This window comes from Mustela erminea, chromosome 16, assembly GCF_009829155.1.
Source record: "Mustela erminea isolate mMusErm1 chromosome 16, mMusErm1.Pri, whole genome shotgun sequence".
Taxonomy (NCBI): domain Eukaryota; kingdom Metazoa; phylum Chordata; class Mammalia; order Carnivora; family Mustelidae; genus Mustela; species Mustela erminea.
Window position 1 is genome coordinate 62,048,667 of NC_045629.1, and position 27,310 is coordinate 62,075,976.

The following is a 27,310-nucleotide window of genomic DNA, read 5'->3' on the forward strand; positions in this document are numbered from 1 at the left end:
TCTACCAAGACCTTCAAAATAGTTACCATACAGCTTAATAAAGGGATCTTAGCAGATCTAACATGCTCATGATTAAAGATAAATAATCTGAAATTCAATACTTTTATTTATAAAAGAGTTTATTTATTTATTTGACAGATCACAAGTAGGCAGAGAGGCAGGGGTTGGGGGGAGCAGGCTTCCCTGCTGAGCAGAGAGCCCAATGCAGAGCTCGATCCCAGGACCCTGAGATCATGACCTGACCCGAAGGCAGATGCAGAGGCTTTAACCCACTGAGCCACCCAGGTGTCCTTCTGAAATTCAAATAAGTAAACTGACTTGTCCGAGGTCACCACTCTAAGTTCCAAAAAAACTGACTGGAGGGAAAAGATTCACACCTAGTTCAGTATTCCTTCCTCCACATCTCATCTGCATCTCCTGAGCCCACTCAATAGCAGATCAAGGATTAAAGGATATTTGCAGGTTTGTTTGTTTGTTTTTGCTGATATTGTCATTTTAAAAAGATTTTATTTATTTATTTGACAGAGATCACAAGTAGGCAGAGAGGCAGGCAGAGAGAGAGAGGAGGAAGCAGGCTCCCCGCTGAGCAGAGATCCCGATGCGGGGCTCGATCCCAGAACCCTGGGATCATGACCTGGGCTGAAGGCAGCGGCTTTAACCCACTGAGCCACCCAGGTGCCCCTGATATTGTCATTTTTAAGACAAATAAAACAATAATGACTATGGTGAGATTTTGAGAATCTATCTTGAAATCTGATAATCCTGTAACATTAACTTGTTATCTTATGATAACACTATTTTGCAGATACAAAACTATAGCTCAGAAAATTAAATTACTTGTCCAATGTCACATGGCAGAGCGAGCATTCAGATACAAGTTTATCTTAATCCAAAGTCTATATTCTTTTGACTATACATCATTACCTCTTTTAATCTCTTGTTGTTTTGTGAGGCATGTCAAGAAATTCAAAGCAAAGCTGATACTTGGAAATCTCGACTGATTACCCCAGAATCTACTGTTTAGCCCTTCAAACATTGTCAAAAACTGATTCTCCTGATCAAGCTTATTAGATATCCTGCTTCTATAATAGCCTCCCAACAAGAACAATTAGTAGCTTCATATACAAGGAAATGACCAATTAATTTTATTTCAAAAATGATGGTAAAACAGTAGTCACTGAGAGAAGGGCTGGTGAAAATTTTATGATCTGGTAAAAGTCTCTGCAGGCTAGGGATTGTACTATCCTAACTGACACAGATTATGTCAGCCTTGCAGATGGTGTTAAAAAAAAAAACCCTATGTCTATATGAGATCAAAACACCGAGACTGAATTTAACCCAGATGCTTGGCACTGTGTAGACACAACCTATGTCATATCTTCCATTTTCTGTTGGATGCAGCAGAGGAAGGGTGTGACTCCACACAAATTGTTAAAGGAATAATATTTTCAGGCAAGCCTGCATTAATGCTTTGGTGATTTTTTTCCCCTCCCTCCTCTGTTTAAATTCCTAAAATGCATCAGACCTCATGAGTTTCAGGCAGACATACTCTGTTAGGAGTTGAAGGAAGATTTGCACATTTCTTTTCTGACATGTGGACAAGCAGACGCTCCATCGCAGGGCTTTGACTGCTCACTGGCTTTCTTTGTCTTCATTCACACATAAGCCTTGCCAATTTCCCACTGAAAATGCCACTGCAGATCCTGAAAAATGTTTGGAAAGAATCTCATGGCTTTCAATCTCCTCGACAGAAAGAGAAAATTTAGACAGTCTTACTTAAAAAAATATATATATATATATTGAAGGCAGTTTTCGTCATCAGTATGAGCATCATAAAAGCACTTAGAGATAATGGGTTAAGTGTAACTGAATCAGAGCACACCGATTTGGCAGTAATCTCATTCACAAAATGTTGGAGTGGTTATAGGTGATGCCAAGTTAAACAGGATGATGGACTCAACACAATACATGTTTGCAACACCAATGGGTCGTCAGTTCAAGGCCACCCACTTCCAGGTGGCGGGAAGCGGGGGCAGCTTCCCCATCTCTGGAGAGTCAGAGGGTCTTCCTGCTCATATGGTCAGATGTCTGAGACTGTGAAAAAGAGAATGAGAGTTTGCTTGTCCTTGGTGTTTAATGATTCAAGAGGAAAGGAATATTTACCCCTATACTAGGGAGCTGAGATATCTTCCTCATGGCCTCTAATTCATTCTTGGGGTAAGCCAAGGGGTAGATGGGCAGAAGTGTCTTGTGCTTCTACTTTGTGGGGGTAAATAATAGCTGTGGTCTTAAATGGCAGACTATTGAGAGGGATAGTAAAGAGGCAGTCAGACATTTCAAAGCCATTTGAAATGTATGGCACTTTCATCCAGAATCCAATATTTTCTTTGCCTCTTTCCAAGTTCCTTTCTGGCTACTACTTTGTATAGTGTGCTCCCTTATGCCAAAACCAGATATTACCCTGTGTGATGTGAAGACTTTCTGACTCGTGGTGTCTTTACACTGATGGTCCCCAGGCTTTAGGATGCTAAGGCAGACCTGGTGGTATAGACAATAAGTAATTGTCCCAGAGAGACAACATTGTTGGAATGTCCTTTAGTATTTAATCTAGAAAAGATGACATTTATAGAAAGTGACTTTTAAAAGTGTACTTTTGATTTCCAGTTAAAATGATTATAATTTAAAAAGAAATATAAATACACTAGTCAATACTCATTAATTAATTCTTTTTTTTATAAAGATTTTATTTATTTATTTGAGACAGAGAGAGAGCACAAGCAGAGAGGAGGATCCGAGAGAGAGGAAGAAGCAAACTGCTCTTATGTGGGACTCCATCCCAGGGAGCAAGGAGCCTAATGTGGGACTTGATCCCTGGACCCTGAGATCATGACCTGAGTCGAAGGCAGACACTTAATGGACTGAGCCACTCAGAACCCTTCATTAGGTAATTCTGATTGGGTGAGTAATACTAATAGTGACTATGATGTGCCAAGCAAGCTTCTAAGCACTTCAGATATATTAACTTGTTTAATCTTCACAGAAACCCATACCATTTTAGAGTGAGGCAATTGATCACAGACAGATTAGGTAACGTGTCCAAGGTCACCCAATTGGAAAGCAGCAAAGGCAAACTTCAAGCCCAGGCAATCTAGCTCCAGAGTGTGTAGTATTGTCTGTCTCCAATAGAGTATTAAGCATTGAACTAGACAAGGGTCCTGGAGAACTGGGAAGTATGTGTATGAAGCAGTAGACTGGGAATTATATTCAAAGTTAGAACCAGCTCCTTCAGATTAGTCATCTTTGGAAGAAATGCACTTAGAATCATGAAGTGTCACTCTTTAAAACATGTGTCATTACACCCCGGGTGTTGCCATCATAGCTGGTTTATAAATAAATCAGCTGCCCATATTTTAGAATTTTACTTTATTCCTCATTAGAAAGTGTGACACCCTTCTTAATCACTGCACAATTCATAAATCCACGCTCCAAATGACTCTTGGCCATTTCCAAAACCCAAATCCATCTTCAAAAAGTCAAAGATTTGTCATCTTAGGGAATGTTCCAAAGAATCTTCTGGGCCACCAATTCTTAGGGCAGGCCCCAGATATTTTTGAGTGATGGTAATTTCCTTACAGCGCAAGCATACCATGGCATTGGAGCCGCTTGGAAAGTGAGGGCTTTCAACTGGATCTCTAAGTTCAGGTTTCTTCATGAAACAAATAATTTGTATAGCTTTATAGTCAAATATCATCTACACATATCCCCTAAGGACTTTATACCCTCACTGGGGAGGAAATTTTAAACACAAAAAAGTAATCAGGGAACAATGTATGGCAGATAAAAGTCAAGGCCAATATATACGGCATAAACAAAAAGCACAATGGAATTTCATGATGGTGAGAAAGAATGTAGAAACCAACCATTAGTTCGGAAGGCGTCATGGAAGAGATGCCTCTAGACCTGAACCTTAAGTAAAGAGGAGAATTGGATATGATGCTAAGCATTGTGATGAGAACTATGAACATGGTAGATAGATGATAAATATTTGATGACTAACTCTTAATTCCTGACCCTCCCATGTTTGCTGAGACATTAAGAGACAGGATAGTTAACTTCCATACCCAACCAGTCTGAAAATTATGTTAAGTTTCTTTTCACTGAAATAAGCAAAGCAGAATAAAAAGCCAAATAATCGCAAGAGAAAGGGAAAACAATATTCTTTGAAAGTGACTAGGGAAATGTTTGTGTACTTGCTATTTAGAATGTGAGCCATATAAAGGAGGGACAGGACTTACATGTGTTCTTTATAATCTGTGTTGTGCTTAAAAATATTTGATAGAGTTGTTACTCTCAAAAGTGCTGTGGGATGCCAGAGCCAGCTCTTTAAATACCCCATACTCCAAACAGTTAGAAATATGCAAGGATGAGAATGATTGCTTCCTTTCGGAGACAGACCTTAATTATTCAGGTCCTACAAGATACAAGTTAATTCATAGCAACAGTGGCATAATTCTGTTAACTATTGATTTATAAGTTGACACTGATACAGAAATTCAGAGGAATCTTTCACAGTCATCCAGTCGTGCACAAGTAAATTGAATACCCCCACCAAATTACTCATTCTAATGTGTAAATGTCCTTGGGGTCAAGTTGGTCAAACAGTCTGAGGAAATAATTTTTTTTAAAGATTTTATTTATTTATTTGACAGAGATCACAAGTAGACAGAGAGGCAGGCAGAGAGAGAGGAGGAAGCAGGCTCCCCGCCGAGCAGAGAGCCTGATGTGGGGCTCGATCCCAGGACCCTGGGAACATGACCTGAGCTGAAGGCAGAGGCTTAACCCACTGAGCCACCCAGGCACCCTGAGGAAATAATTGACTGAGTTTTGAGGATGTTTAAGTTTCTCTTTATTTCTTCAGGTATGCCTTTCTGTATATAATGAGACTCAGTTATAAAATAAATATAACAAGATGATTGGATCCCAACGTATTCACCTCCGGCTCTCTCGTCTTCCCAGTCTTTCCTGGTTTTTTCCTCCTCTCCCGTTCTTTCTTTTTTTTCCCTCTTCCCCCCTTCCTACCTTCCCTCCCCTCCTTTATTTTTATCAGGACACCTCCAAGGCATAAATGATAAAAGATCATTAACTAGGATATGGGCTATAACTGATTCACTGGCACGAAAACAAGTTTCATCCTAATATAGTTCTACTGGTTGGACCAAGTTGAAAGTAGTCTCCAGATTCGTAAAGAACCATTCAATATGATGAGTTGCCATAAGGTGACCACAAAAAAGGGTGGATGAAAGAACTGTTTAAAGAAACACTCTGTCAGTATGGCGTCTTCTGTAATGCTGGTGCATAAGAGCACATGCACCAGCTCAAAATAAAACAGGTGAGTAGAAAACACTCCGAAAGAGGGAGAATTTTCAGGAGTTAGACCACGGCCATAATTTTAACCTAAAAACTATTCATTAAGTTCTACTCTGTATAGAGTTAGTGATGAAAGGATATGAAGACTGCAGAGATGACCTCCACGTTTTTTTGTAATACCTCTGGATGAGTAATGTGTGAAGTCATTCTTAATTGGAGGCTAGTTAATAAACAACAATTGAACGTTAACTAGGCAGAACTTAGGGCTAGGGTGTACTTGGGGACAAATGTGACCATAGATAAAAAAGATTTTTTTACCAGCAATATATTATTTTTCCCTTCTAATCCCATTGGAGGCACAATTTCCTGCCAACTGTTCAACAGAAGATAATCCAGTGCGTGTGTGTGTGTGTGTGTGTGTGTGTACATACGTGTGCACACACAGGCACATATATTCTGAGGGAATCACACAGGGGACCCACATCACCTACAGATCCTAAACTATAGTCACTATTATCTCTAAAGGTATAGGTGATGTCAGTTAAAGACAAACCTCCCAGAACTGAGAAAACGAGGCAGGTGTCTTTAAGTGTCAGCCTTGGGTAGGCACGATAAAGGTGTTGGGAAGAAGCAGCAGCTTGTGTCAACAAGTGTTTACTGAGCATCTCTTTTGCTTTAGGGTTTCTAGCCAAAAACACTGTCAACAAAAAGTGCACCCCTGTGAGGCTTTGGGAAAAATAAAAGCTTCCTGCAGGTTTGGGGATAAATAATGTGGATATTGTGGATGTGTTTTCTCATCTCATCCTTTTTTGCCTTCCCACAGCACAGGCCCTTTAAAAAACTACTGAAGTTTGGTCATTTTCCCTCTGCTGTCCTTCCTAGGCAGCTTTACTATCCTCTGGCATAGAAATCAAGAGTGCGGGATTGACTGAGCAGTTCAACCTGATTCCTACCATTGTCCTTTAGTGTGGTTGTATCGTGCTTTCTTCTACTGAGGCTTGCCTGCAGTTATTTCAAACTGCTGTCACTTCCCTGTCAACCCTTCTTGAACTTTGAAGCCTGAGCTAAGAACCAGTGCATTAGCCATGCATCACATGGAAAACGTGGATCTTGAATTCGAGTTGGGATGTGTGTACTCTCTGGATGGCTGACGCATCTTCCTTTCATAGGAATAGAACCCCCGGGCCAACACTGCAAACCCATGCGTCTAGGAGCTGCATTATTTCAACATATCAGTCTGGCATGGGGACAGTCCTTAAGACCAGGACTGAGAGTGTCAGAGGGGCCAAAATGCTTGGAGAGTCAGATGTATCACCAACCTATTTCTCGTTCTCTTACTTCTGCAGCAATTGCTTCAGGAAATTGGGAGTGGTTAGCACATTGGAAACATTCCAAGTTTTAAAAGTGAGAAAGTGTTTGGAAATATTAGCGTGTGCTTTTTGGAGAAACCAAGAAATGCCGGGGAGAGTTCAGGTCCCTATGAAGTGCCACAAGAAGGGACCTGAAGTCGGCAATACAAAATCAGGGTGATGGATGGAGTGAAGAGACAATTCAAGCCCATGACTTCTGCATAAAGACTTCACCAGTATCCAACTGAAATTATAATTACACAGAGCCTGCATGTTAGTCATAATTCACTAAAACATCTTCTAGGAGTCTATAGGATTGTTAATAGATGGTAAATGGAGAGCGTACATTATGTGTAAATTAGATCAATGGTAACCTTGCACCGGGTCTCATTATGTGGTTTACTTTCTTCTCAATTGTTCTTTTGACCATGTAAACCTGGAAGTCAAAAGCATCCTGTTAGAGAGCACATCCCACCAACTTTTGCTGCTTCTTTCCTGATTGAGACAACTAGACAAGCACACCCTAGGCGTTTCAGCTGTGCTCGGTTGTTGTGGTTATTCAATAAAGGCTGATTTGGTAAGAAAGACAAGCCAGAAGCACACATTATGGGTGTTCAGAGGAGATGCAGATGCCATGGGAGCTGAGGGGAGAGTGGCTGGCTTCAATCGGATGACCAAGAAATCTTCCAGAAGGCAGCAATGGCCTTTGACCTGAGCCATGCAGGGTAGGCACCCTTTGGACATGAAAAGATGAAAAAATTATTCCAGGTGGTGGTACTGTAAGAGCATAGGTATGAGTTGGAGTTGTGAGTAAACAAGGTCAAGGAATTGATCAGTGAATGACAGAAATAATGGGTGTAAGCCTAAAAGAACGCTGAAGTGTCTAGGTTTTAATATGTAGGCAATGGGGAGTCAGCGATTTCTCAGCAGATAAGGAACAAGATCAATGTCGTGATTCAGGGAAATGTACATGGAAGCAATGTGTTTAGAAAGAAGTAGAAATTGTAACTGCTGTTGGTAGCTGTAAGTCAGAGTTTCATTTTCATGCATACATAGTATTGAAACATCACATTGCCTTTGCTGTATTTCTACACATGTTAGTAAAAAAGGAATTTAAATGATCAGTATAGGTATATGTGCAGGTATGTACTCAAACTATGTTGCTCCCATCCGTGAGACGCTTGTGTGCATACGCACATATCCATTGGGAAAATTACGTGCAAACTAGTATTTATTTAACATAAGTGCCTACTGTGTACCAGGTACTATTCTAGAAGCCGAAGACAAAGATAAATAAGGTCCCTGCCTTTTGAAGTTATAACCTATTTGGGGGATGACAAACAAATGTAATAATGTATGAAGAAAGAGTGTAGTCATGTAAGCAAAATACAACAAAAACACATAGGTCAACAATAAACAAAACTTAGGGGCAATAAAGCGGGGAGTTTTTAGTGATTAAGATGTCCTAACTCTTAATTCCTAATCCAGAATGGACAGAAGAATAGTGGTCGGAAGCATCTTGTCAGTGAAAAGACCGCATGGGTAGGAAATCAGCAAGGCCTACGTGGTATGTGTTTTCTCTTACTTTCACTTATTTTGGGCTAATATTATAGGTCCATATAGGAGTTTATAGTTTGCTAATAATTATTTGCTGCAGGTGGATGCTTTGGTGTTTTCTCAACATGAACAACGGGGAGCAAATACAATGAGCCAGACTGATGAGTGTGAAAGGTGAGTGGAGGTTCTAGGACCTAAAGAAAGCTTTTCCAGGAGGAATCCCTGGAAAGATTACGTGTGATCCTAAAGGTATTGATAGAAATAGAGCTATATCTAGCTGCAATAGTAAAACCTCTTTTTACGAAAGTCTACTTTTGACTTAAGAAAGCAAGGGACAAAATAACATCTAACTCTCATTTCCTGCCTTCTTTCAATTTCATATGAGCATCAAGCTCATATGAAGGTATTTGAAGTCATAGAGAGCTGGCATTCATGGAAAGCAAGGGCAGGAGTGGGAGAACTCCCAGAATTTAGGCATCCTGCGATTCCAGAAAACCTGTTTCCACAACAATACCCTTCCAGAATTTTGTGCCATGAAAAACGATGCCTACGGTCCCCCACACAACAAAGGCAGAAGCAATCTGCAGAAGTAAGAAGCCTGGTGGAATTCAGGCCTATTTTGAAATTAGTTAATTAAAGAACCCAGCGAACTCAATTCCGCTGCTAGTTACTAAGTGAATAAAAGAAGCTGGGACTCGCTGTCATGCATGAGAACCTCAAAAGTAGAAAATATATCCATCACGATGACATCTACTCACATAATTTTGGATTAGCACCAACACCATATTTACTTTTTCAGCTTTCTTTTATATTTGCTGGCTCATGGGGTTTTTCTCAGCAAAACAGTTTTGTTATGCTTGCTTTTATTACAGAGCTATGCAGGTCGTGTCTTCAACAGATGAATAAGATTTGCGCATCAGTTATATTGTAGCACTATTTATATTGCCAAAGTACAAAGATCTGCAAATCAGGGAAGAGAGTCTCTATTGGAATTAGTGCCACAGAATAAAGCACTAATGGGTAGATGCAGGAGCTTACTGTCAGTATATACGCAGACTGGTCTAACATTTTTTTAAAAACACATGGGAAATGACCTTATTATATTATTGTCCAAGATGATAGTTTTGCTTGGATATTATTTATTTATTTATTTATTTTTAAAGATTTTATTTATTTATTTGACAGACAGAGATCACAAGTAGGCAGAGAGGCAGGCAGAGAAAGAGAGAGAGAGGGAAGCAGGCTCCCTGCTGAGCAGAGAGCCCGATGTGGGGCTCGATCCCAGGACCCTGAGATCATGACCTGAGCCGAAGGCAGCGGCTTAACCCACTGAGCCACCCAGGCGCCCCTTGGATATTATTTATAAACTTTGATTTCTTTCCACTAAGAGAGACTGGATATTTTCAGACATCTTCTCTTGGGGTGTGGCTGAATTACCACAATAGGTAATATATAAACAATCTGTACAAAAAGTTAGATTATTATCCTTTAAATTTCATAACTTGTATCACAAATATAAATGCCAGGCAAATTTAACCAAAGAACATAAAACTTCTACCTTAGCTTTCTCTTACTCTATATCAGTAATTTTTTTAAAGATGTAATCTAGGGGCACCTGGGTGGCTCAGTGGGTTAAGCCTCTGCGTTCAGCTCAGGTCTTGATCTCAGGGTCCTGGGATCAAGCCCCGCATCAGGCTCTCTGCTCAGTGGGGAGCCTGCTTCCTCCTCTCTCTCTGCCTGCCTCTCTGCCTACTGTGGTCTCTCTCTCTGTGAAATAAATAAATAAAATTGTTAAAAAAAATGCTAGATTTCAGCTTTAAAATAAAGACATAATCTATGTTCTATTTTTAAGTTAAAGTGCTCAAATTGATTACTAATCTGAATACTGCTGCCATCTTGAACAAGCCTTTAGTCTGAGGCTTGAAGACCACTCTTTTAAACAGGAATCTTCATGTTAGTGGCATTAGTGTGAGCAGCAAAGGATTATTTTTCCTTCCTTCTTTCCTTCCTTCCTTCCTTCCCCTCCTGCGTTAACCCTCATTATACCTGATGATCCTCAAGCAAACACAAATCCCACAGGTGAGATGACATCACAGAAAAAAGAAAAACCCAGAAATCATTATAGGATCCATTTCACTTTCTAATTCTCTGATTGCACAGCCTACGCTCCACAGTGTACAATTCTATGGAGAACTTCTGATGTTTTTTACAGGAGAGATATTGGGCTACTGTTTATTTTCATTGACATATTTCTCTACGAGGCCGCCATCTGCAATAAGAGCCCTTAAGCAATGACTCCATCGGAGCTAACACAATTTTCTTTGTGAAGAAAGGAAGGGAAGAAAGAAAAGAGGAGAGGAGGGATGAAAAGAACAGAAATTTTGGGCAAGAAGAACAGACCCTGGTTCTGCCCCATAGAATCAAGCAAAACATTTCTTCCTCAGGAGCCCCAAACCACCCTCCAGCAACACCCCCAACACAACCCGCCTGCAACCTGGCTAGGGATCCTAGAACCTCTGGCTTGCTTAGAAACGATGTTTCTATTTTTCTTAAGAAATTTAAAGTCTCTGTCAGTGGAACAGATTAAGAACCTTGGTGCTCATATATATATGGAGAAATCCAACTAGGAATCCCACTAGACAAGCTGGGCTCAGCACATTTCATGGAATGAGAGAACTTTGTGTCACAGGATTACAGGCAATAAAGCCAGACTAGATAGATAATCTGATAGTCTTGCTTTCAGATAGATGATCAACAATCCGTTTCAGAGAGAGTGATGTGTATCTGGTCAGTATCTTACTTCATGTATCAAGTATCTACCACATGCTCACTGTGAGCTTTTCTCAGTTTATACCTGCCAACTTGATTTCCCTAAAATCATGGAGCACAAATCCTGACCAGGCAGACGCTGGCCAACTGAGTCTAGTTTGGAATTGCCCTAATTGTCTGCTCTGCTCCCAAGTGGGCAAGTGACTATAGCCTCTTGGCTTGAGTTTCTTCCATGGTAAAATTCTCTAAGAAGTGCTTCATGAAACCTGAGTTCTGCGGAAATTAATGGATGTCTTATAAATAGAGATCATGGGTTGGAAGCACTTGGATCATGGGCACTACTGTTTTTCCAGAGGGGATAGAGGGTGGGGTATTTTTTTTAAAGTGAATTTTTTCTCACGGAGCATCAAGTTTTCCACACAAAGTTCAGAGTAGAGAACCACTTCAGGTAGCTCCACACTGCTGTTGCTCCTTTCATACCTACCCATGGAAATCTGTGAGAAATTCACAAATCTTATGAGTTTTCTAGAACAGTATTGTCTGATAAAATTTTCTGCCACAACGGAAATGTTCTGGGTTGTTCAATATGACAGCCACAGCCATATGCAGCTATTGAACGTTTGAATGTGGTTAATGTGGCTAAGAAATGGAATTTTTAATTCATTTACTTTTAATTAATTTACATTTAAAGAGCGACACGTGGCTGGTGGCTATCAAATTGGGCTGCACAGGTCTAGAATCTTGATACGTATCAGCCAGAGGAGTATAAACAGAGCATATGCGATTCCGTGTTTCTTCCAAGCCCCGCAGTGATCTGTGGCATTGGGAAGTGAGATTCTGAGTTGACATAAGCAGGAAAAATCAAACTGTTTCCAAGCATAGGGTTATTTTCCTACCCAGTGTTACTCCAAGTTGTCTTTTTTTCTTGCTGCGGTAAACAGCAGACCCTAGCATGGGCATTTGATCCTGCCTGCTTTTTTCCCCCCGCTCCTTTCCAGATATTTTGACCACACATTATAGTGAATTGTATAGACATTTAAATATTTCCACACAAATCCTCAGCCAGGGGCAGCCAGCATCTACCTTGTCTTCTACTACAAGGGCTCCACTCCACCTGAGACAAATGTGCCTCTGTGGCTGGGCTCAGCAGCATTCCCTACATACCTCGCCCATTCATCAACTAAGGGGTTGTTCCAACATTCATTGCAGCACTCTTCTGTCCCCGAGGCTTCGTACCGCTTGGCCCACTACCTTTTTTCCTGTTAGAGCCTGGGATCACACTGCTTCTGCCGGCTGGCACCAGATGAAGCTATTACTTGCAATCAAATGAAAGGAAAACTTGAACACTTTGGAGAACTTTTCCCAGTAAAGAGGACAACACTTCTGTTCCATTCATAAGGAGAAAAAAGGGAGTCGAGGCGATGTTACACTTTGGTTTCAAGACCTGTAAATGCGGAAGGTGTGAGGAAGAAGAATTTCAAGGAGAATATATGTTCCCTTCTCAGCGCGGGCTGTGGTCAAACAACTTAGAAGCTTCACAACTGTTCTTTCTCTTGTTGGCTGATCGGGTTCCAGGACATTGCAAAAGATTTATTTACAATCACCCAAAGAGCCAGAATAGCCTCACCTTCATCTGGGAAATAATAGCTGTTTTGTGCTATTTCATTCAACAACAGTGACTCATTATGTAGCACTAGGGCCTTCCCTGATACTTGTAACTGTCAGGCAGATTTCCTATGCCTTGTTCACATACAATAGACCTATTTTGTCAGATTAAACCTAGAGATGTATAATTATCTGCATGTGTAGATACGAGTGTACTGGCTTAGACATATATAAGGATGCAAATGTATTTATTAACATATGGCTCTCCAGTGATCTCACTCTAAAATGTTTCTCGTTGCTTGCCCGAGGACCCACCACCTTTGTCGTCTGAGTGTGACTGACGACGCTCAAGGGGAGTGATGGCTTCTAGTTGAAACACAGAAAATTATTCCTCTTCTGGCCTAGAGGCAGTTGCCAGGAGAGAGGGAGACATCTGGGGTTTTAAATCTCGGAGAGCCAGGTTAACCAAAAGAACTATTTTGCATACAACTCTTATTATGGAGATGTTAACAAAAATACATAAAGGGTTGTTATGTTCAGTGGTGAGAATTCATCCCATGCTCTCGTCTCTGTGTGTCTGTCCCTTTTTGTTACCCTCTGGATCCAAACCTGCATCCTGTGAAGTGTAGGGAGGGGAACTATTGATCCTTGTCCAAGTGTTCAGGGCTCTATAAATTTCTCTAAACTAAACATAGAGGTAAGTCTTGGATTTGGTATTTTTCAGTCAACTTTTACTTTAGAATACATTTCATTTAACCTGCAAACAATAAAGTAGACCACACTTTGATTCCTCAACCTTCTTTAAAGCTAAAATAGGAAAAGAAATATGATATACGATAAAAATGTAAGAAACTGATTTCTCTAATCACCATTTATCAAGGAATTGGTTTCAAAGTTCAAAGATGAGAAAACGCTTCAAAGAGAAGATAATTTTTTGCAGCAAAATAAGCAATCTATTTTTAAGCAAAAGCCTATCAGAAAATTCCAAATCTCTTTCAAACCACTTGTCCTATACTGTTTTGATTCAAACTTTATATGGCACTTAAAGCTCACAACCACATTTCTAATGACTTAGAGATTCCCAGTGGTACTTAAAAACTCTTAAAAACATTCAACAAATGGTGAATTTAGCTTGTAAAGACACTCTGTGACCTCAATAACATTACATTATTAGTTCAAGATAGTGATTTGTCTAAAATAATTATCTAAATGAGGTCAGATATAAATGAAAAGTCAGAGCCACTATAGATACAACAAATAAATGTGAACTGGATAATTTTTTTAATGAGTTTGAAACTCAGTATTAGCCTAGACATATGCTTTCAAAGAAACCCAATTCTAACTATAAACATAGTTTTCTATTTTCTTCCTGCTTGAACATCAGATGATGGCTAAGCTGCTATCAATAAGGAAGGTGTACGTCATTTTCAAGATCTTTGCATTTTTTAAAGATTTCATTTGTTGAGAGAGTGAGTGAGTGAGAGAGAGCAAAGCAGCGGGATGGGTAGAAGGAGAGGGGGAAGCCGAATCCCCACGGAGCAGGAAGCCCACGGCAGGGGTCAATCCAGGAGCCAAAGGCAGAAGCTTAACTGACTGAGCCACACAGGTGCCTCCGGTTCTTTGCATTTTCGCTTGTATTCATTCATTCATTTACTTGTTCAAGCCAAAGAACTAGAGCAAATTTAGGTACCACGAAGCCTATATTAAAGAAAAGAACCCGAAACCCTCAAGAGTGAGCTTCACTGAGAACACAGTGAGTCAATAATGCACTGCACAGCCAGAATGTACAACGCAATCACAAGTTGCATCAACGACAGCGTCTGGAAGGAAAGTGCACTAAAGTCCCTGGAAAATTGAGCTTATTTCCGGGTAGCACATTTTCAGAAGGAGGCTGACAAACCAAATATACTCAGAGAGGGTAACTAAACTCTTGAGAGAGATTAAAATCACGGCACATGCAAATCTGGGTTTTATAACACAGAGAAGAAATGATTAAGGGTTGGACATTTGGGTGGTTGGGTAAACGTCTTCAAGTATTTTAAAGATCTGCATATATAACAATGTTTTGCTTAAAGAGGGTAAAACTAGTATCAAGGATGGTAAATTCCAGGGAGACAAATTGCCTCGGATCACAGGAGCTTCCTAATAGCACATGGAACTAGGTACAGTGAATTGCCATTTTCCTAGTGGAATTCTAGGGGAAACTGTACATGAATCCCCACTGAATTGCAATGACAACATTTAATAAAAGGAAATGAGTCCTTGGATGGGACAAGCAATTTTGCTTGGCTATCTGGAGGCTCTCTTCTTACCTTAACCTCTTTGAAATATTTGCTGAGCAGCTATTATACACTCACTTCCTTTTTAAAAGAAGTTATTTCAGCAAACTGGCTCTCGAAGGGAGAAAAAATACATTTGTAAATGGCTCCTGCATCTGACATGGTAAACTCACGGTCCACTGGGACCTCTGAAAGTTCAGTGACAGCAATCAAAGATGTGTGATCACTGCTTCAGCAAACAGAGATAAATTATGCAGAAGAAAATGCATTTCGTTTATTCCAAAATTCACCGTGCAGAGAAAAGAAATAGATGGGAGAAAGGGAGAGAGGCGCTGGGAAGCCCTGCGTCGGTCACTTGCATTTCCATCCAGTAACAGGGTGTTATCCGTGTTCTGGGAATTCGCAGATCGTTTGAAAAATGTGTATCAACTTGCAAGGAACCTTTAAGGCTCTGCTGACTGTGCTTCCCAGTCAGTTGGATATCCTGGGTCAGAAACAGCCCGGTGAAGGGAGTTGCCATACTGAAGCCAGCTTTGAGCCCGAGGCCCCACATGGCTCCCTCCTTCTGCCATCATTTATGCCTGCCGCGGCAGGAACATCATAAATGGCTTCCTGTCTGAGTCAGATCTTCACAGGCTCAAGGTTGCTGTGTCTCAGGAGCTGTAAGTCTCCACCTGTTCTCTTGACTGGGCACCTTGCCAAAAAATTTTTTTTTTAAAAAAAATTCTCAGTTTGATAAACGTGAAGAGCTCAGAGAGGGGGCCACTGTGTGGACCCCTCCACTTTTTCTTTCTTTTTTTTTTTTTAAGATTTTATTTATTTGACAGAGAGAGATCACAAGCAGGCAGAGAGAGAGAGAGAGAGGAGGAAGCAGGCTCCCTGTGGAGCAGAGAGCCCGATGTGGGACTCGATCCCAGGACCCTGAGATCATGACCTGAGCTGAAGGCAGAGGCTTATCCCACTGAGCCACCCAGGTGCCCTGGACCCCTCCACTCTAAAAAAAAAATAGCTTTGTTGAGGTACAAATTGGTAGACTGAAACTAGCACATAATGAATGACTGCAATCTGACAAGTGCTTTTGGTGCCATACCTGTCCCTGACGAGGACCCGCCTCTCCATTCACAGCTCTCCTTCCGCCTTGGAACACTGTTTTCTCTAGTTTTCAGCTGCTGAACAATTTACCTTTGACTTCCTCAACTTCTTTCTCTCCAGGATTAATTCTTAGGCCTTACTTCTTACCACCTTCTGCTGCACCCTAGAATCGCTGATCTTCTAGGCTGGGCTGCGGCTCTTCCTAGAAATGGTCAGATAGTCCAGGTTTTAATTTACATGTTTCCAGTGAACAATTTCAATCAAAATGCACTGTCATCTCTTAGGACCTGGATTAGTTAAGGTTCATTGTCAGCGACAATTTACAATGAAGGTGTGCCTTGGGATTTCAGGAAAATACAAACTTATTTATTCCATAAGTTTATCATGACTGGACAATGTGTTAAGCTCAGTGTTAATTATGAATAATAGGGTGTTGGGTAGGAAAAGATCCCTTTTCTCAAGGAATACCTCACATCAGGCTCATTATAGTATGTAGGTGTTTCATTTCTCTCCAACCAATTTAATAAAATTCATGTGATATTGTATAGCTTTTCCTCTGCTTCCATATACTATCTCATTTTTCTTTTATCCTTTCATATGGAACTGAGAACTCTGCCACTTCTTCTCATGTACTGAAGAATACCGCCCCTCTGACCTTCCCAGTCACTCCTGAAAATGCATTTGAGGTTAAGAAAAGCATCTTAAACTGGAATTTAAATATGGGGGTGTACGGGTGGTAAATCACACACAAAAAGCATTTGACAAAGCAATTTATCATGTAATTTTTAAAGACATATATATTTCAAGTGAATTTAATTTACATATTTTCTGACTCATTTCCATTCCATTATCTTAAGCTCTTTTTAAAGAGTTGCTACATTTTTACATTTTCAAAGGACACATTTGTGTCACTGATGACTTCCTAACCTTTGCTTTCTGGAATTTGACTATCAGAAACTTCTTCCTTTGTCTAACCTCAAGGCTTCTTAGCTGAGAGGGAACACTCAGCCATCTTTAGGAACTGTAAGGAAGGGAACAGTCCAATCCAATTGGGTTTCTCCTTGTGAAAAGCCACACTATCACCTTTGACCTTTGGTTCTAGGTTGACCTTAGGTTTGACCTTTGGTTCTCGGGTTCTCATTAACATTCATCAATTTAGCACCACCTCTGAGCACTTTGCATTTATCAAATTGTGAGACTAAAAACTAGCCTACGTGCTTAGTTGCTTAGGAGATCATAAATGGGCTACCAGTGGCAACAACGGTTCTCCTCCTATGGCATTTTATAAGAGATCTATTGACTCATCTCAACATCACGCTCTTACTAATGAACACAGTTGCTGACTTGGGTTTGGCAAGTGGTCTCTTAAAACTTGCATTCTCATTGTACTTCACATGAACAGTGTCCATGCTGAAATAGTTAAATGTCATAAGCTACACTTAATTCCAAGGTTTTAAAACAACCAGACTGAGTTTTTTGAGGAAGGATAATGCTCTGTTGATGTTTGTATCTCCAGAGCACTTGGTTATCCATAGTAACCATGGTCCTTGGCACAAAGAAAGTGTTCGATTTTTTCTTTTCTTTCTTTCTTTTTTTTTTTTTTTTTTACTTGAGTCAATGCACAAATGATGGAAAGTGTTAACTTCATTGAATGTTTAGCATGTGTTAGGTATTGTGTGAAGCTCTGTAGATGGACTATCTCACCAAAATTCATGGTACCATTATTATTTTCAGTTTACTAGAGGAGCAGAGATGTTGCTCAAAGACACACAACGGATGGGGCTGCTGGGTGGCTCAGTCAGTTGGTTAAGCATCTGCCTTCAGCTCAGGTCATGATTCCAGGGTCCTAGGATCGAGCCCCACATTGGGCTCCCTGCTCAGCAGAGAGCCTACTTTTCCCTTTGTCTCTCTCCCTGCTTGTGCTCTTTCTCTCAAATAAATAAAATCTTTTAAAAAAAGAGAAAAAAGACACACAGCTATGAAGTAGTTGAGCCAGGACTCAATTCTCGGTTGTCTGACACCAGACACAAAGCTCAAATAAAGTTGCTATTGTAGTCTCAGAACTGGTTTTTTAAATATATATATATATATATATCTTAGAACAATGTATGTTTGATGAGAAGTCAAACTTGGGTTTGGGTTCTGGGAAGAACAATGACTGGGAGTCAGGAGCTCTCGTGAATTTTACTTCTCTGTCTCTTTAACAATGAAATGTCCTTAAGTAAGTCACCTTACTGCTTCATCTCTGTCTTCACCACCAAACTAAGTATTGTATGAGCAAGAAAACTCCTTTGGCCTGTAACCTTCCATAATTTATTGGATCCACGAAAGAGCGCACAGCTGCAGGTGTTTGCAGGCAAGCAGGTCTCTGGGTTGGGGGCTGAGCCATGACGGGGGACAGAACACAGAGCTGGTGTCTGTTCTTCCTGTTGGTCTTAGTGCTGGGTATGGCTTGTCAGCTGCTGCTTATTTTCCCTGCTCAATCTTTTCTTATCAGAGGCAGAAGGCATAAAGGCTGCCATCTGGGATTGCTTGTTTAGATACAGCATGGTGTTAACAAGTTTTTCTCTCTTCTTACTCTTTCTTGTTTATTGCTGGTTGCAAGGAGCAGAGATACACATGCACAAATGCAGCCATTGCCCAGGCTCTGTTCTTCATCATGAACTTGGGGGCCAGGGGAAGTGGGAGGCACAAGCTGTGAGTAAGCTGGAAGGAAGGCAAGTAGAGTTAGGGTTGGGAGTGGGCAGTATCTTTGGCAGCACCTAGAGGAGCTCTGAGATCAAGTGATTCTGAACTGTGAAAGAAAATGTATGAGATTTTATTGACACCTTCTCTGGGAGTAACAACAGGAGATTGCATACTCCTTGGAATCTGGAGACTGATAAAAAAAAAAAAAAAACATGGCACTTCTTAACCCTGTTAGGAAATTTTATGTTTACAATATAGCAGAGTATTAAGAGCCTGGTCTCAGAGACACACAGGATTCGAAGCCAAGTTCCTCTACTTGTTAACTAGCAGTGGATGCTCTGACCGCCCCACCAAGATTCCCTCTACCTAGCCTTCCACTCACCCCACGTACTGTGAATACTGGCTGCTAACTGTGGTCACAATTGCCCCTTGCACCATGGAATTGCCCTTGGCAAGAATGCAGAGAACTCTCCAGGAAGGCAAAGATGGTCGGGCTGGTACAAAAGACGTCCCCTTGCCTCTAGGTGGGACCAAATCTATGGTGCACTTTGTGCCTCAGCTCTCCATACGGGATCAGAGCGAGAAAGGGCTTCTCCTCCTAAGTAAGTGACTACTTCCGGCTCCGCTTCAAGGGAAACTGACCTGAGATGTTAGGTGAATTGGGAAAGTAAGAGCCTCTCTCTGCTTCTGGTCTCTCGTGTGTTAAAATGAGATTGATCCCATAGCCATCCTTAAAATTTAAATTATTCACCAAGTGCTTCTTAACACAATTCCTGGCACATAGTGCAGTTAAATTAGTACCTGCATTATCTGTTGTGCAGATCAGGGATTCTGAGCAAGTGATGCCATCTCAAACACGCAGAAGCACTGGAAAGAGGAAGGTAACCTCTCTTACTCTGAGATGAGGGTAATTATCATTATGATTATTATTTGAACATCCTGGTTCCTAATCAAACTAAAATGAACAAAGAAAGGAACAGTCTAAACCAATCACAGGAAAAATCTTGAGCTCCCAGTGCCCAGTCTCATGTCACAAAGTGATGCATCTGTGGGATGTGTGTTGTTCTGTGTGCATACTAGCTGCTGGCAGTCGTCTGTATTTCTACACTTGTAAACGTTGCTCTCTTCAGATGAAGTATATATATATATATATATATATATATGTATATATAGATATATATGTATATATGTGGATATATATGATAACTCGCCATACTGCTAGTGTCTAAATTAAGAAATGTAAAAGGCAATTCATGTAAGCCAGCAGGCAAAACCAACAGCAGTGCTGGCTGTGAAAAGAGCAGACTTCCCAGACGCAGAGCCTCTAGCGGTGCCTCCCCCATCGTGCTCGTGGGTTCTTTCCAAATTGAACATTGGAAACTGCATGGCACCTTGGAGCAGATGTTCATTCAAAATGCAATTAACTGAGTAAGGGTCAAAGAAATAAGGGGAGTTCTAAAGTGTCGATAGAGCAGCGGAGGAGCCACAGAGGGAGAATGGCGCTGAGTGTGCCAACCCAGAGACCCATAAAGGGAGATCCGGGCGCTGACTACAGGGTCTCCTCCGCGCGCTGCGGCATTGAGGAATCTCACCTACTCGTCACCATCTGCTGTCATTCTCTTCTCTTGCTTGCGCCCTCGCTTTCTGGCTAAGAGAAGTTGCAGCCATTTATTCCTTTACCCATTGAATACGGTCCCCCAGAATACCCCAGCCAGCATTGGGGGGGGGGGGGCTCAGGATAGAACTATACAAAAATAGACACCATCCTTTGGCTCATCGGTGTTGACAAACAATATGGTAATTCCCAATGCGCCCCCAGAGATGAGTTTCCGTCCCCCAGGGAATTTTGCTAACCTGTAAGAACATTGCTTTTTCCCTGTGTTGCTAGATTATCGAGTTCGCAAGGGCGAGAGTGCTGTTTCATTGATGGATCTCCTAGCGCGGAGGTTGGCACATAGTAAGGGCTCAGATGACACATAACTTGAGTTGATTTTCCAACCCATTTACAATTTCTGGAGGAATTCACATAGGCATGTATTATAGTTTAGCTAACATAAATCTCCCCCCCCCCCTTTTTTTTGTCTGTCTCATCTGTAGCACAGCCAATCCAGCAATGCCGACTTCAAAGAGAGTCTGTCTTAGTTTCCTGGGGCTGCTGTAACAACTCACCACAAACTCTGTGGCTTGAAACAATACAAGTATATTCTCTCCCAGCCCTGGCCAGCCAGAGGTCTCAAATCAAGGTGTTGGCAGGGTTGGCTCCTTCCAGAGGATCTGAGGACAATCTGTGCCTGCCTCGCTGCGAGCTTCCAGTCGCTGCCGGCAGTCAGTGGCTTGGGGTTGCATAACTCTAGTCTCTGCCTCAGCTCTCACACGGCCCTCCCCTCTGTGTGTCTTCTCCCCTTTTCTTCCCTCATGGAGATGCTTGTCACTGGATTTAGGGCCCATCCTAATGTAGAATAATAATTTCATCTAGATATCTTTCTCCATTATACCTACAAAGACCTCTTTCCAAATATTCACAGGTTGTGGGCACACAGCCCAGGGGCCATTTGACTCAGTACAGGGTCCTAAAAGTTCCAAGTACATTACTAGGAGTGGCAGGCAGTTGCCTAGTAAACCACCCACCAAATATCCAGAATCCGGCAAGGTCTACTGTGGGGTCAAATGGGACTTGGAATGAATGAGTCACGTAGGCCATGTGACTAAGTATTGAAATCCAGCCCATTGATCCTCCTCTTCTTACCTGGGGCTACAACCAATCCAGTTTCTTAGCCAGATCAGCCAACCTCTCATCCTGACTTTTGTTTCTTCTCTTGGCTTTCATTCTTCAAGGGCAAGAAGGTAGGCATTTGGAAGGACATCACCTGATGCTTTTTTTACTCTTGGGCGTGGAGAAATTCCTAATTCTACTGCTTCTGCAGTAGAATTCTCAGATATTCTGATCACAGTTTTCTTTTCTTTTTTCTTCTCTTTTTCTGTTGAAGTATTCATGATCTTTGACGATTAAACAGAGCATGAGACCTCCCTCCTTACCTCTGAGTTGTCATCTCTTAATCTCAGTTTGTTTTGCGCACTCACCACAACGTCTTTTAAGGAGATACTGCCTTCTAAGGAGAAATGCCTTCTTATAGGGAAATGGCATTTCAAAAGAGAGCCCCCGTGGAAAGGAAAATAATGGACTTGTCCTTTTCTTTGCATAGGTCGGCTCATCAAGAATATATACTCCACAGTAAAAACCAATGTGTCTGAGAAATTCCATTCAGGTTTTTGTTTTGTTTTGTTTTTGAGAATCCAGTTTGAGTAAACTTCTCTGTGAATAGGATGTGAGAGGAAAATGACTCTTCCTTAATGAAACCTGCTGCTTATTTACCCAGCAGCCACTGAGAGGCAAAACAAAAAATAAAGCAGCAAATCCAAGCCTCAGACCTGGTCTGAGCCCCCGCAGTTGAGCCTCCCCTCCACCGCGCATCCATCCGTTTAACATGTTTCGTGATAGCCGAACCTAACAGAAACAATTGCTGGGGAAATTCTAGAGGCTGACTTCTTCCCAGAGGATAGCTGTCACCACTTGCTCAACATTTTATCACCTTAGAAACCCTGCCAGAATTGGACACACCCAGGCCTGAGCTGATGGGCTGTGCTCACCTTCTTGCTTGTCAGAGCAAACTTGATCATTCTAGTAATCTTAACCTCAAGCCTCTTTCTCACTCACTGCTTCAAGTCTGGTGGATAAAAGACATGAACTTGATTTTTGCTTCTGTCTAAGCCGACTGACCATTGCATCATCTTAGAGACACCATCTCCGCATGAGACACCGGGTACTCTTGTTCTGCGATACCTGTTCTCTCACACTCTTCCCAGAACCACCTTGGGCTTCTCTTAGCCAAGGTGCGGGTTTAGCATCTTAGGTTCCATCTACCTAATTTGAACTGAGTGACAGACCCTAGCAAATGCCTCACAAAGTGACATTCAGATCACTCGCTTAAGGTCTCCCTGTAGCTTCACATCAATTTTCTCCTTCAAAAAATGCCCAGAGCCGAGGAGAGTGGCATAATATAGTATTTCACACACAAACTTCGCCCATAGTGTGTTGTTTTATTGACAATTTGAACTCAGAGTTGCTTCTGAGATGGTCAGTTCCACGTGTACTCAGACAATAACCCCTCCTGTTATAAAGACACCACAGGAAAAAGAAAAAAGCCCAAAAAAGAAAAAAAAAAAAAAAAAGAGAAAGTTCATATACTAAGTGATTCTGTGTCTTTACATCAGTGCATCTGATCACAAATGAAATCTGGAAGGCCAATTAGTACACATTTCCTCAGGGCACTTGGGAGTAACTTAAGAGGAAAGAGCATTTATTTTCTGGTTTTCTCTAATCCTTCTGCTGCTTGTTTTCATTAGATATGAAGGCCATTAAACAGTATGTAGCCCAAGCAGATTTTAGCCTCACAGAAATGGGCTTCCTTTGGCCCATCAAGAACACTCTTTCAGAAATGTGTGTCGAGCCCTTTGACAAACTCTGGGCATCATAAACTCCTGCTGCTTTTCCTCTCTTCCCTCCCCCTCAGTAATCTCTCCCCTTTACGCCCTGTCTCTTACAGCGAGTTCCCTGTTTTTAGCTGAGTCACAGCAGCTGGCTGGCACCTCCAGGGTCATACTGTACGTAACACAGAATCCTCTCTGTTGGCTACCATGGTGCTTCAAAAGAGGGGCTGTGGCAGCCGCTGCAAAGCATCCTGGGTACTCCAGCCGAGCCCTCCTTTGAAGCCCTGAAGCAAGCGGCTGGCAGGAGGCTGGGACAGCTCAGGGATCCAAGGTTCCTGGCTAACATGGCTTCACTGAATCCCAGGGCTCCTGCTGCCGCTGAGATGTTGCTCAGAAGCAAGCCCTTAAGAAATTCAGAACAAAATCCAGACGGACAGAAGCAGAGTCATATGGCCTCTCAAAGCCAATGGCTGCCAGGAAATAGTCTTAAAACTGCCAGAGCCTTGGCAAAAGGCCTTGAGCTCTGCCAGCGGGTGAATAGTGGGGTAAGAGTGTTGGTCACATTCTCCTTTTCCAGTCAACTGGACTGCGCCCGGGCACAGAAGCGCCTATGGAAGTGTGAGGCAACAATATATCACTTGCCCTCCTGAAGATGAATGCCGGCCCATTTAGGTAAAAAGAGACCCTCACCAGGTGGAACAATACAGATTTTTCAGGGTTAAAAACACAGTCTTGGGGGTTTCAAATACGGAAGAGGGGATGGCTCCTCATTTCCCAAAAAAAAACTGTCTGGAGGCTGAATATTTCACAGACTATAGATCCCGCAGCCCTCGGGGGGATTCAGTCTTGTCCTCCCCGCTGTAGGGATCCCGATCTGATTCTTGGTCTCTGAAACAGTTTTCTTTTAAGAAGACTTTATAAACCAACTAGTATGCTAATGATGAAGGCGATGATGATGTTGGTGGTGGTGGTATCTAAGCTACACAGTGTTCCTTCTGCAGCTTGGGGGGCGAAAAAGCTGTGGATGATTATTAACATGTTTTAAATGGAATTTTTTTTTTTTTTTTTTAACATGCAACCTGCAGTCTCAAAGTGCGAACTCTTAAGCAGTAGAGGAATTTAAAAAGAAAAGGATATGAGGGTAGCAACTACTTTTTGTAGCTTTCTGGAGGCATTAATATAAATGTATAAAGCCAGATTATTTGCTATCATAACTACGGTATATTCCGGCACAAATTCAAGCAAATGCTAAAAGCAAAGTAACACAGCATCATCTCACAATTTTTCTATTTTTCATCAAAGAGGCTCAGTAAAATACAAGAGACAGGATATTTCACCTCAAAAGCCAAACTTTTTAATGAGGATGGTTTTCTTTGGCTGTCAATGCCTAAGAAAGCCAAAGTTAAGCAAAAGTATCACTTAGAAGACAGAGGAAGAGCAAAGGAAAGTGAGACATGTGAAATGAACCCCTGAGGAGCTATTAGTAATTGCTTTTCTGAGAAGTTAACACCTATAATATGTGACAGAACAGGTTATCTTGGATTCAATGTGTTAAAATGTTTTTATTCCTGGTTAAGTCATTTTTAATAAACAAAATAAATTATAATTGATTTGCTAGAAGCCAGACGATTCATCACTACCATACGTATAAATATTTTAGAGAATGTGAGCAGCCTGTACTTATTTTAAAATCTGGAACTATTTTCCATTCCTTATAACAAAATCTACGTTCTTTCAATCATAAAGAAGCTGATGGCTGAGGCAGGATTGAAAAGAGAAAAAAGCACAATTCTCCTGTGAAGAATGACATCTGTTGAGAAACAAAATGGAACACCCTATACAAAGGAATGAATAAATAGGTGTTGGATCAAAAACTAACATAATCCACAATTAAAGAATTATTTGGAAAATAATAGCTGTTGGTGGAAGGAAACAAAGAGAAATGGACTGTTTAGGATACAATGAATTGCTTAATCTGAGGTTATGGTATAGGTGAGAAATCTAAATTATCAGGCGAGAAAAGTCAGAAGAGGAGAGATCACCAAGAACTCTTAGTAGAGTGTTTGGTACAGTTACTCAATTAAAGCTTTATTGTTTAAAGACAGGCCTCCTTCTGATGCTGGCAGAACCTGGAACAAACAGTGGCCCATCTGTCATGGATCTAAATATTTAAAAGTTTTAAGTTAAGAAATGGTTAAAATAAAATATGTTTGATCCATATCCCTTGATAAATATACTTCTCAACATACAGAAGGCCAGGTTCAAAAGCAGAACGTTCAGAAGCCTTGGCGACCTGTATGCCAACATGAAGAGTAGAATCCTGGCCCATGCTCCTGGCTCACTCTCTCTTCCTACCCTTGGCTCTCCCCCAACACCATGAGGAGCTTTGTCTACGCATGTAGACAGTCCAGCCTGTAGGTCCAATATCTGAACAGCCAACAGCAAAGAATAGCCTATGGCCAACCCATTGGCCTTGGAGTATTCATCCCAGGGGATGGTTCACCTCTTAGAAAGATATACCCAAGGAAGAGGCCCACTGAGTGACCATCTGGGGTAGAGATTTCTGACCTCATGAGTACCCAGAGTGAGGCCTAGTAACAATAGTGCCTACATGAAAGGCTTTTCTTCCACGCTGTGGGGAAAGGTACCACTGCAAATAGGGTCTAACGCAGAAGCCTCTCTTACTGATGTCTAAATAAAATAAAATAAAATAAACTACAAACATCCAAATTTATATACCTGTAACTTTCCAGTTAAAAACAAATAAGTCATGGGAATGTAAAAACAAAATAAAACACCTAAAATCCAACTCAGACATACAATAAATGTACAAAACACAATATATATAAAGCATGACTTAAATTGGGATGAATTCCAGTATTAGAGACTGTGATTTAATTGCTATTATAGCAACTGTTTTACTGTAAGAATAACAGAAATACAATTGATTTCAGTTATTGACCCTATATCCTACAAAGTTGCTAAACTGACTTACCAGTTCTAATAGCCTTGCTTTATTTGTTTTTGTTTTACTATATTCCTTAGGATTTTCTACATAGACCATAATGTCTTCTGAGAATAAAGACAATTTCAATTCCTTTCTACTTGTGTAATGTCACTGGCTTTGAACTTCTGATACAATATTAGGTCATTGGTTAGAAACATTTCTTTTTTTCTACTATAGATGTTTAGTGCTGCTAATTTCTCTTCAAGTATCACATCCTGAAAATTTTAATGTCATGTTTTCATTTTCATTTCACTTAGTCTGAAATAGTTTCTAATTTCTTTTTTAATTTGTTCTTTGACTAATGGATCATGCTTCTTTCTGTAGATTGTACTTCTGGTGTCGTGTCTAAAACATTGTATAGTTTTATGTTTTACATTTAAGTTTATTATTATTTTGACTTAGATTTTGTATGATGTATAAAGCAGGTGTTGAAGTAATTTTTTCTACAAATGGATGCTCAATGATTCCATCACCATTTGCTGAAAATACTATCCTTTCCATGTAAAAATGACCTCTGAACCTTTATAAAACTTCAGTAAGACTATACTTTTATTGGTCTTTCCTGGATCTCCTATTCTGTTCCACTGACCTTTGTGTCTATTCTTCCACCAATATCACACTGTCTTATTGCAGATTTATAAGTCTTGAAATCAAGGAGCATGAGTTCTCCACCTTTCCTTCCTTTTCAGGAATTTTTTTTTTTTTCTTTTTTTGCTCTAGGTTTTTTTTTTTTCCTTATAAATTAAAAAGTCATCTTATTGATATCTATGTAAAACTTTTCTGGGATTTTGATTGGGCTGGTGTTAAGGAAATACACTGAGTTGGCATCTTAACAATATTGTGTCTTCCAAATCATGAAACAGATCTTTGAAAATTTTTCCAACAGTATTTTTTGTAGTTTACAGTATAAAGATTCTGAAGATATTCCTTTAGATTTGTATATAGGTGCTTCAATTTTTTTGTGCTATCTTAGATGATATTCCTGGCTCTGTGTGATCTTCCAGTATGGCTCAGCCTGTTCTATCTGATGGTTCTTTCTTGGCCTTTGGGGTTTCTTCTGATTTCTGTAGTTTGTCAAATCACCTCCCTGTGTGGCTTTTTTTTCTTCA